Source organism: Arachis duranensis, chromosome 3 (genome assembly GCF_000817695.3).
Source record: "Arachis duranensis cultivar V14167 chromosome 3, aradu.V14167.gnm2.J7QH, whole genome shotgun sequence".
NCBI lineage: Eukaryota > Viridiplantae > Streptophyta > Magnoliopsida > Fabales > Fabaceae > Arachis > Arachis duranensis.
This window is the reverse complement of record NC_029774.3, coordinates 119,825,800-119,836,367: the sequence shown is the minus strand read 5'-3', so window position 1 is coordinate 119,836,367 and position 10,568 is coordinate 119,825,800.

Sequence of the window (10,568 nt, the reverse complement as noted above, 5' to 3'; positions counted from 1 at the left end):
AGATCCGTCCTCCTAACGATAATTCCCGATACCCTCTCAAATATTTGCTCTAGAATTCCAGGCGACATAACAATGGATGCCATGTGGTTGGAGTATCAGAGGAATCCTGCAAGATTATTGGGTTTCAACACACAGGACCAGTGCATATCAGTTGCACCAGAGGAATTGAGTAGACATAACAATGGCCGACGAATACATATGCAACAAGGAGGAAGGCAAACTGAGCAAGAAAAGGGAAAGCAGAAGTACGTCTGTAAGGAGTTGGACGACGCGGAACGTCCAAAGACACTGACCATATGCTTCGGTCGAGAGTCAATGCCCACTGCGGATGGCATTGCTGAGTTTTTTTGTAACTTGTTTGGTCATGTGGTTCAAAGGGTGACAGTCATGCATCGGAGGGACAAAGACTCCAGTGATTTTGCTTTCGTTCTTTTCAATGATGCCTCAATCCTGCGCATTTTCATGGGAGACAAAAATGTTGTTCATCATACCATACAAAGCATGAAAAGTTGGATCAGATGGTGGACAAGAATACATTATCGCTATGTGGATTAGTCTACAATACATGATCAAGGTTAGTGTTATTTTTTAAAATTAATTTAGTTACACCAGAATGTTTACTTGTTAAAGGAGCTGATTATATGTTAGATGGAATTAAAACACCATGCGATATACCACAAAAGCACAAATGTTCATTTTTTATATCCAATTTAAACTATCGTTCCATTATATGTTACCGAATTTTGTTCATAAAATCTTGATCAATCTGGTTCCTTATTCGGCTGTGGTCATGAAGTTTAAAATGGAAATTAGAAACCCTATGACCAATAATTAAGTTCATGTCGTTGGAGTCCTTCACCATCCACCTCCTAAAGATAAGATATTATGATGTAGTTGAACTTCTTAGGACTAACGTAGGGGACATACCAGGAATGTTTTTTGGAACTATACACATTGAATATCACCTTTTTTAGTTTGACATTTTGAAATCGGCCTGGTGTATGTGGCTGTCTGGTTGTGTATAAATTTTTAACTTTTTTCACGGGCCCTAAAGCTGTTGTTAGCAAAAAATAGAATCTTTATGAACCATAAAGGGTTATACACTATGCCCGAAAATTCCAATTGAAATTTAAATGGGCCAGTGACAATGTACTTGTTCAGAATTCCAATAAGTTTCTTTTTTTTAAACCCAAAACCGGCAGAGTGCCCCAATTAACAAATAACAAAGTGAAGAAATCAAATAAACCCAACATTCATGAGGGTTACAATATTGTGACAATGATGTTGTTACGGCCACAAACAATTCTCGCACAAGAAGAATAACTAAACCTCTAAAAATTCTTGTCATGGCCAAACTTATTGTTTAACAGTTAACATGTCATTCTTTTTTGTTAAATAAATAACCTAATCGAATCTGTTCCCGATAGATTATTGTTCACGTATGATATGTGCATTCAATATCATTTGCATTCAGTAGCATTGCATTTGCATTCCATAGCAGTCACTATAGGTCGATACACTACCTATAACCAAATAGAGTCGCAATAAAATAGAATGCATGATATATGCACCATATATACAAACCAAAAAATATCACAAATGTTCACCAAATGTCAAACACAGCACATCACAGACAAAATAACACATTCAGAATAACATTTTGATTAATTACACTAGACATGAACTTTTAAAGGTCTGCATAAATCTGCTAGGTTGACCCCTGGTTGACGGATGAGTCAGGGGAGGTTGTGGGTCGCTGTCGCTTACTAGGACCTGCCTCAGCCCTTCCACCTTGTTGCCTCTTATTGACACTATAGTAGAGTTCAAAAAATTTAGGCATAGAATTGAAAACGTGAGAAATTAGAGCAGATAACAGTGGTAAGATGTTGCTCACCCTGACTGCTGAGTATCCACATCATGCTGTTGTTGGCTCCGGCGGTGATTTCTAAGGAACATCTCGGTGTGGTAGACTCTTAGTTGGGCTTCTTTGTTGAAGTAAGCACCGCACACCAACGACAAGCGTTGTATAATTTGTTCAGACAAAACCTTCGACGCATACAGTTCATCAACGACACATGGAGGTTCCTCTTTTCGATTAATGTCCTTGACGATCATGTAGAATACTCCCCAGCCAACGCACCTAAGCTCCACACTCAGCAAAGAAGATCGTCTATACATGCATCGTATCCTCCCTAAATCAGCTCCCTTAATCCAGAACCTGTCACCGTCTATCTTGAGCGTGATGTGTAGGCAATTGTCTTGAGTGTCTATTAAATAAAGATCCATCGTACTGTACCACTTGAATAGATTCACGATATTAGGTGGGAATTTGATATCATCCTGTGGCGGAACCAGACAAAACCATAGCAAGTTAGTGTTCCAAAGGTTTTTAAACAGAAGCATAACAACGAAACAAGAAAAAGTTGTGGATTAACGTACATCTGTTGCGAAGAGCTCGAAGACATAAAACTGGTTGTACGATTGTTGTATGTTCCTTAATGCATTAACATACCTAACCAACATGAAGAAACAATGTCAAATGAAAAACAGGGGAGTGAAACCTAAAAAAGGGATGATTTATAGCCAAGCATGACTCTTTATTGGTTCTCTGCATGCAGTTATGTAAATATGCTCGGTTTAATTCTTTACAGATACAACTGTTATCAAAGGAGGTAGTAGAAGATTGAAGAAGATGCTTACCAAAATCTAGGTTCCATTCTTGTTTAATTACTGCGAAGATGGCTGTGGTTGATGGGAGGGAGATGCCAAGGAAGTGTTATAGACGAAGAATAGTTGATTAATGGGTGTTACTTTTTTCTTTTTTGCTTTGTTACTATGTTAGTTGAGAATTTATTAAACTTTTTAATGTGAAATTAATCCAAACGTCGAATTAGAGGTAATGGGTAGTTATTATTAGCCAATTCTTTGTGTTATCCTAATGTTTGGAAAACGTAAAGTCCCCTTTAATTAATTATCAAAATGTTTTGGAAATGTCTCGTTTATAAATGTGCAGAGATCCCCTTTAATTGAATCACAAATGTTTTCAAAATTGTTATCCCTTGCTAATACACGTTGTTGATAAAGAAATGTTATAACTTATTTATTTTTAAATATGAATTGAATTGCAAACTAGTTTACTTGTTATATACTATTAGATATCAAGAAAGCAAGTAATCAAATGATTTGAAAATTTTAATTTACCCAGTAAAGTTTGCTTTAACCAGGAAAGATTTTTTAGTTTTAATTATGTTAATAACTAACATTGAAGAATTTAAATTTAAACACTAAATAATTATCAAAATACGTAGTAATAGTAAAAAAAATTAATAAAAGATACCCAGTAATCAAATGATTTCAAAATTTTAATTTAAATATTAAAAAATAAAAAGTTTTGTTTCAACATTCAACCAGTTATATTTTAATTTAGCATTACTTGCGCTAGTAACAAATGTTGAAGAATTTAATTTTCAAAGGAAATACTAGTAGTTACGTAGAAACCCATTAATCAAATTAATTCAAAATTTTTATTTAAGTCATAAAATGTACTTCAACAACTTTGCTAACATTAATTTGGTTAATAGTAAACACTGAATAATTTAATTTTCCTAGGAATTTATTTTTTTTGGAAGGCAGATTAAATTTTTTTGAGGTTTTCATAAACCACAGGCATTGATGGAGGGGAATTTACGGGGAGTTATTGGGATAGAACGGAATATTTGTTGAAGATTATCAAAAGCGTCACGTTTTAATAGCTCATTTAAAATTTCAATTTTTTTTAAAACGCCGCATTTTAATACCTCTTTTTAAATTTATTTTTTTTCCTTCAAAAGCGTGCAACTTAAGTATCATTCACTTTTCACTTTCCATCTTCCTTCATAAAACACTCCTCCTTGTAACCCCAAGCTAACACACTTTGCTGTTGAAGGTTTCGACTCCAAGAGCTTCTTCTCCGCGAAAATCTCGACCAAGGTAAAACTCTATCCTAACTCTTCTCCTGATAGCGATCGGCTATTATCATCATCACGCAATGTCCATGTAATAAAAATTTAATCATAGTAAAATCAATATTAGCCAGTTAAGGTATTTTAAATGAATGGGTTATTGATTTGGGTTTCTCATTTGTTCATCTGAAAAGGATTTTATGCATTTAGGTTTGCTTAAGATTGTTCTGTTAAAGATTTAATAGTTCACGACATTCACGTGTTTCAACAAAATAAAGTTGCACTGTTTGTGAAAAAATCGAACCACTTTCTTTCCAATACCAAAAAACATGCATGTTTGTAGATTTTGAATAGTAAGTGTCACTTGTATGAGTTTTTTTACATGAACTCTGATTTGGTTCGTTTTTCAACATGAAATCTATGTTACACTTGCCATAGATGACGTCTTCGAAGGACAAGGGTAAGAGAAAGCTACCAATGGATCAGGGTACCACATAGAACTACAAGTTGAGGTTTCTGAAACCAGTATTAAGGCCATCAATGTTCAAACTGGTAAATCACCTCCCTTGACTACAGACCTTTGAATTTTCTAGTTTGTGCGATGCTATCAATGTTTTGACCGAACTTGACCTATGTGTAACAGTCATTACCTATAACTCTGAATGAGCTCCCAAATCGTACCCCGTACCTGATGGAAAGAATAACCCCTTTCGGTGCTTTTGGTCGCCAGTCCAAAGTGGAAAAATTGCATTGACTCGTGGCTGGCAGGAATTCTACCAGACGTACAAAATCAGTCTGGACTCCATGCTCCATTTCACACACAAAGGAAACACCAATTTCCAAGTCCGGATATTTAATTTTGGTGGCAATGAGAACTCATACCAACTCCGTGATCCTGAAGAACCACCATATGTAAGGACTGGTGACTATCAAATTGCAAAGCGTATCAACATCCCTCCTTCAGCCAGTGCTAAAGCCGTTGCTGCTAAGGTAAAAACCAAGTGGCTCTTTTTTGTGATGGACCTAACTACTCGCATGATGTCGTCGCGATTGTTGGTAAGCGTTAACTTGTTGCAACCTATTGTTTAACATATTTTTTTACTGAAAAAGCATTAAATTAGCTGATACTTACTGAAAAATCTTGTGTTAAAATTAGCCTAATGTCCCTCATCTCAGTCACTTCACTGGTCAGAGGCACCCTATCATCCTTACATACGGCCACATAGAGGTCGAAGCTACATATACAAGGTACAGTGGAAAAAGGGACGGTAGCTTCGGCGTTATTTCTGGAGGATGGGAGAACTTTGCTTCATTGTGCAACTTCAAGCCAGGTGGTGTGGGGATCTTTGAGGTGATATCCACTAGGCCAGTGACGATCATCCAGGTTTGATGCAGATAGGAAGCCTTAGGATGAGGAACTGAAGGCGTAATGCGCCTGTGTTTGACATGTTTGTCCATATATGATGATAAAACTTTTCCCGTAGTTTTAGGAAGTATGAAACTAAATTTTATGTTTCTTGGTTGTTGAACAGTTATATTGCCTTTTTTGTATGTGATGAATTTGAAAACAAACTTGGGTATTAACTAAATCAGAATTGCATTCGCAAATAATGTAGGTTTTTGTACGTTTTTAATTGAGTTTGTCATTTTAACTTGATGAGAATTTTTTTTTTCAAGTTCAAATGGCAGAATGGCCTTTTTTTGGAAATAATGCCAGAATGAATTTATTCCTTTGGGGAAGAAATAATTTTTTTGTTTGTTGGCCTTTGACATACATTCAACTAATTTTTTCTTATCTCAAAAATTGATTAACCATTCTTTGTTGGAGAACTAGTGTTTTTTACTGGAATTTGGTTACATGAGAATTTTTTTTGGTAATTGCACAAACTTTTAAAAAAAATCTGGCCCAATCAGTGAGAAAGACAAGAGAATCGCATGTTTTTGTTAATGTAACTTTTTTTTGAACTTGGTTTAATGAAAAATGTTTTTCTTTTTTAGTACTTGAACATAAGATTAAAAAATTAATCCGGCCCAATCAATCAGTAAAATAGCCAACCGCAGTTTTTTTAATGACTCAAGGCTCGGTAATTTATTGTAGTTGGGCTTACATTTCTACTGGGTTCCAGGTCCAGTGTGGAGTGTGTATTTTTTTTCTTAAGGTCCTTAAGCACATGTAATCAGAGGGTGATCCATAATCATAAACAAAGTAGGTCACCGCATACTTTTATATCATCATCCTATCTCCTCAGCCCTATCATGTTCGTGGTGGTGACTGGTGAGTACCTTTCGGGCGTTCAAGTGCATATCTTCATCATAAGAACTCATTCGTCTCCCATTGGATTAACATGTTTGACTTTGTACATTATAAGTTATAAGGATCTGTGTGTTTCTCATTTGCTTGATTTTTTTAATCAATTTGAAATCAGATGGACATCGATTGAAACATTGGAAACACCACGGAGTAGGTTGTGTCCACTGGAAAAGGAAATTGATGAAGAACCTAAAACCCAAAGGCAACAGGGTAAGTAGCAGTTTGGTGGATCCTTTTTTTAGGTTTACTGAATTAATTGATGTTTTGCTTCATCGATTGTGAATAGTTGTCGTGCTGATTTTTCTAAATCGTTGTTTGTGCAATCATGATGGTACTGGGATCAAAGATCACGCCAGGGGCTATTCAAAAAAACAAATACGGATGACTTAGCATAGAGAACAATAGTGACAATGATGGTTAATAACCTTTGGTGGCGCACAAAGAATCTATGAAGACCCATACTGGAACACAAGTAAGCTTAAGCAGTAGTTAATTTACAATGTGCTATAATAATTTTGTTCATTAACTTGTTTGGTGGAGCATATTATTAAACTCAAATTCGTTGGAATTACCAATTGGAAATGAAATTAACGCAAAAGAGAGTAAGAAAGAAGAGGTTAGTGTTTGGTTGAATGAAGGTTTGGTATAGAGTTCTCGAGTTACAGATATTAAAGTCTGTGTATTTTGTGGTATGTACGTGTTACGGTAAATCCTAGTTTAAATTCGTTGTGATCCATTAGGGTGACTCCGAGGTTAATTATTCGAGTTTGAGAAGTTTCCATGACGATCACTGTTGTGTGGGAAATGATTTTCCGATTCGGACGGTGGCGATCGTTACGAAAATTTCTCAAACTTGAATAATCAATCTCTGAGGTACTCGAACGAATCACCATGAATTTGAATTGGGATTAACTGCTACACTTAGAAACCACAAAATATCCATGCTTTAATCTTAGCAACTCATCAATTTTGTGCCAACCTTCATTCAGCCAAACACTGATATCTTCTTTCATGCTCCATTTCCCTTTTTATTTTATTTTCAGTAGGTAGTTCCAACGATATCGGATTTAACGGTTGTCCATGACCTTTGTTACAAATTAAAAAATAGAAACTGATTTTGTTATACTGCTAGTAGCTTAATATTAATTAACACAGAATGTCTTACTGGAAATTATTCTAACACATTCTCAACTACATTCATGAGGAGGAGCCGGAGTTGGACCAAACGCGTGTCTAATTGATGCTGCGACACCTTAGCAAAAATCGATTAGTATCAGAATGGATAAATTTTGTGTATGTAGTTTATATCCACAAATGAATAATGGTTGGGTTTTCAAAATCGATAAAAAACTTGTTAATATAAATTAAAACACTAGGTTGTTATTGTAGTGTCCTTGTTAATTAACAGTATCTGATGCTTGTATAAGTGCTTTATGAGATTCGTATGCTTAATATAAAATGATCACGACTTTAAATTTTTTTTGCAAGATGCGATTGTGGGTTTTGGCCTTTTGGGTTACTATATGTGTGAGTTGCATGTTCAAATGGCTGGATGAATCATGTAATTATAATCTTGCAGTCATGCTTTCTTGAACTGTTTTCACATATACTTTTGTTACAGTGATTGTTTATTAATTTTTAATATCAGGTAATAATACTCTACAATCTTACGGATGCCAGATGAACACATTATGGAAATGTTGAGGTGGAAATCTAATGAAGCAAAATACTGCCTATTAAAATCATGTTGTAGTCAAATAGCGAAAAGTAGAGAAAGATTCGCTAATGCACAAGGAAATGTCCCTTATGTTAAATTCTGTCAATATCTAACATCAACAACTTCAAAATGTTATTGTGCCTAATAATTGAAACTATGATATGGTCAAATATAAATGTGTGTATGTTTAAGTTTTTCACTTTATATATAACAGATGACACATAACGAATCCCGTAAAAGGTACAAGAAACACTCGCTATATTTGAAACTGCTTTCATAACCAGGGAGCCATTTCTCCTCGAAAATATTTGCGATGACAATAGGAAATTAAAATTAACAAACGAGATTCACAACCTGAAAGTAACAAAAGAGAATAACAATCATCAATGAACAATTAAACCCTGGAGACTACGAAGTTAACCGTTCAATCTAATAATTTGGTTGGTAAAATCAAATGCACTAAGTAGGGAAAAAATCCATTAACACATGTCTAATTGATCAACTGTATTGCATAACCACAATAGTAAGAACTCCTCACCCCAAATTCAACCACAATTAACTGGAACTAAAATACAACAATCTAAGCAAAACACATACATATTATTGAATATAATTATCATCCTAATAGATATATTCACAGTTAACGTAAATATCTACAAATTAAAACTCCTCAATACCAAGCAACGGCAAATACATTGCGGTCATTTAATCTGGATAAATCATGCTTATAGAACGAAATATTTGCAATGCAATAAATTCAGAAGACTAATTCTTCTAATTGTTTAAAGTGTCCTATGCATCGACGCAAACAATGCCATGTACGATCCTTGTTTGTTTCCACAATCCATTGAAGAGGGTAACGGATCTCGTACATCGTTCTGCATATGTGGTGTGTCACATTTTTCATCGATGACATCATTATAGCATTCATAGTTTGTGAGTGAATGCCCCATGTCATGCTTTGACTCCTACACCTGGTTATGACATGATTATCTCCAAGGATCTCCCCCCCCCTTTTTTCAAAACTCCGTATTTCACCCGAGATTAAAGAAAAGCTGGGTAATCTCTCTTTTCAAAGCTATCGTCCCACAAAAAAAAAATCTTGTGGTAGGTCCTGTTCCCGGCCAGAAATATAGTGAAATCACCTTTCCTATCGAGGAAGGCATTTTTGTTTTTGCTATGCTACAAATACTTTACTTGTTCTGCTATTCTGCACAAGCCTGGCTGAGGAAGAATTACGAAGGGTAAAAATATGCGGTCGTAGCATCCAAATGTGCAAATGTCGTAGCAGGGGCAGGGTCGGTCAAATCGTCTGCGGGTACATAAACTGCTTGAATAGAAGTTATAGACCCTTCTTTGGTAGAAGTAATTATCAGAACCCATAATCATGCATAAAACCATAATGGTCATTCATCACAGAGTGGTTAAAAGAAGTTTTAGGCATCGCACCTGTATCAACGAGTAGGTATTTTTGTTGAAAAATCCATTCATGGACGCGATGTCAATGGATTTGCTGCTTTCATGGAGGCTCCGCTGTTTTATAATTTTCTTTAAACAAGAAGAAGGGTAGCTGCATTAATTTACCCAGTTCATGTCACAGAAATTAGAGATTTACAGTCACAAAAATTACCACATCAAACGTGTTGTCATTACCCTTCCGGTTCCTCATACCTGTCGTTGTAAATTTCCTTATTCCACCCTTTTTAAAGGGTTGCGCAAACAGAGCAATACATGCACATAGTTTACTTGTTTTTAAAGGGACACCCATCGAAGAAGATTTTCACAGCATGAACTTAGTTAGAATAAAAAAATTCGTACCTTGGTCTTAGGTCCTGAATGGTGTTCGGACTTAACTGAGAACGACCTCGAAGAATTAGCAAACCTTTCTGGACTAAAACCTGAGTCTTTGGCTGATGCATTGGTCTCTGATCGATCGCAAGGGTTACCTTGCACACTATGCTGCATCAGATCTGGGCAGCGCTTGTAGTAATGACCGTACTTGTGGCAATTAAAGCATGCTCTCTTCTTCTTCCTAGAAGACTGACGTTAGGATTTTTGCTAGTTGATGAGCGGATAATTTGTACGCTTTTTGGCATTGTTTTTAGTATGTTTTTAGTATGATCTAGTTAGTTTTTAGTATATTTTTATTAGTTTTTAGTTAAAATTCACTTTTCTGGACTTTACTATGAGTTTGTGTGTTTTTCTGTGATTTCAGGTATTTTCTGGCTGAAATTGAGGGATCTGAGCAAAAATCTGATTCAGAGACTGAAAAGGACTGCAGATGCTGTTAGATTCTGACCTCCCTGCACTCGAAGCGGATTTTCTGGAGCTACAGAAGCCCAATTGGCGCGTTCTCAACGGCGTTGGAAAGTAGACATCCTGGGCTTTCCAGCAATATATGATAGTCCATACTTTTCCCAAGATTTGATGGCCCAAACCGGCGTTCAAAGTCACCCTCAGAAATCCCAGCGTTAAACGCCGGAACTGGCACAAGGATGGGAGTTAAACGCCCAAACTGGCAATAAAGCTGGCGTTTAACTCCAAGAAGAGTCTCTACACGAAAATGCTTCAATGCTCAGCCCAAGCACACACCAAGTGG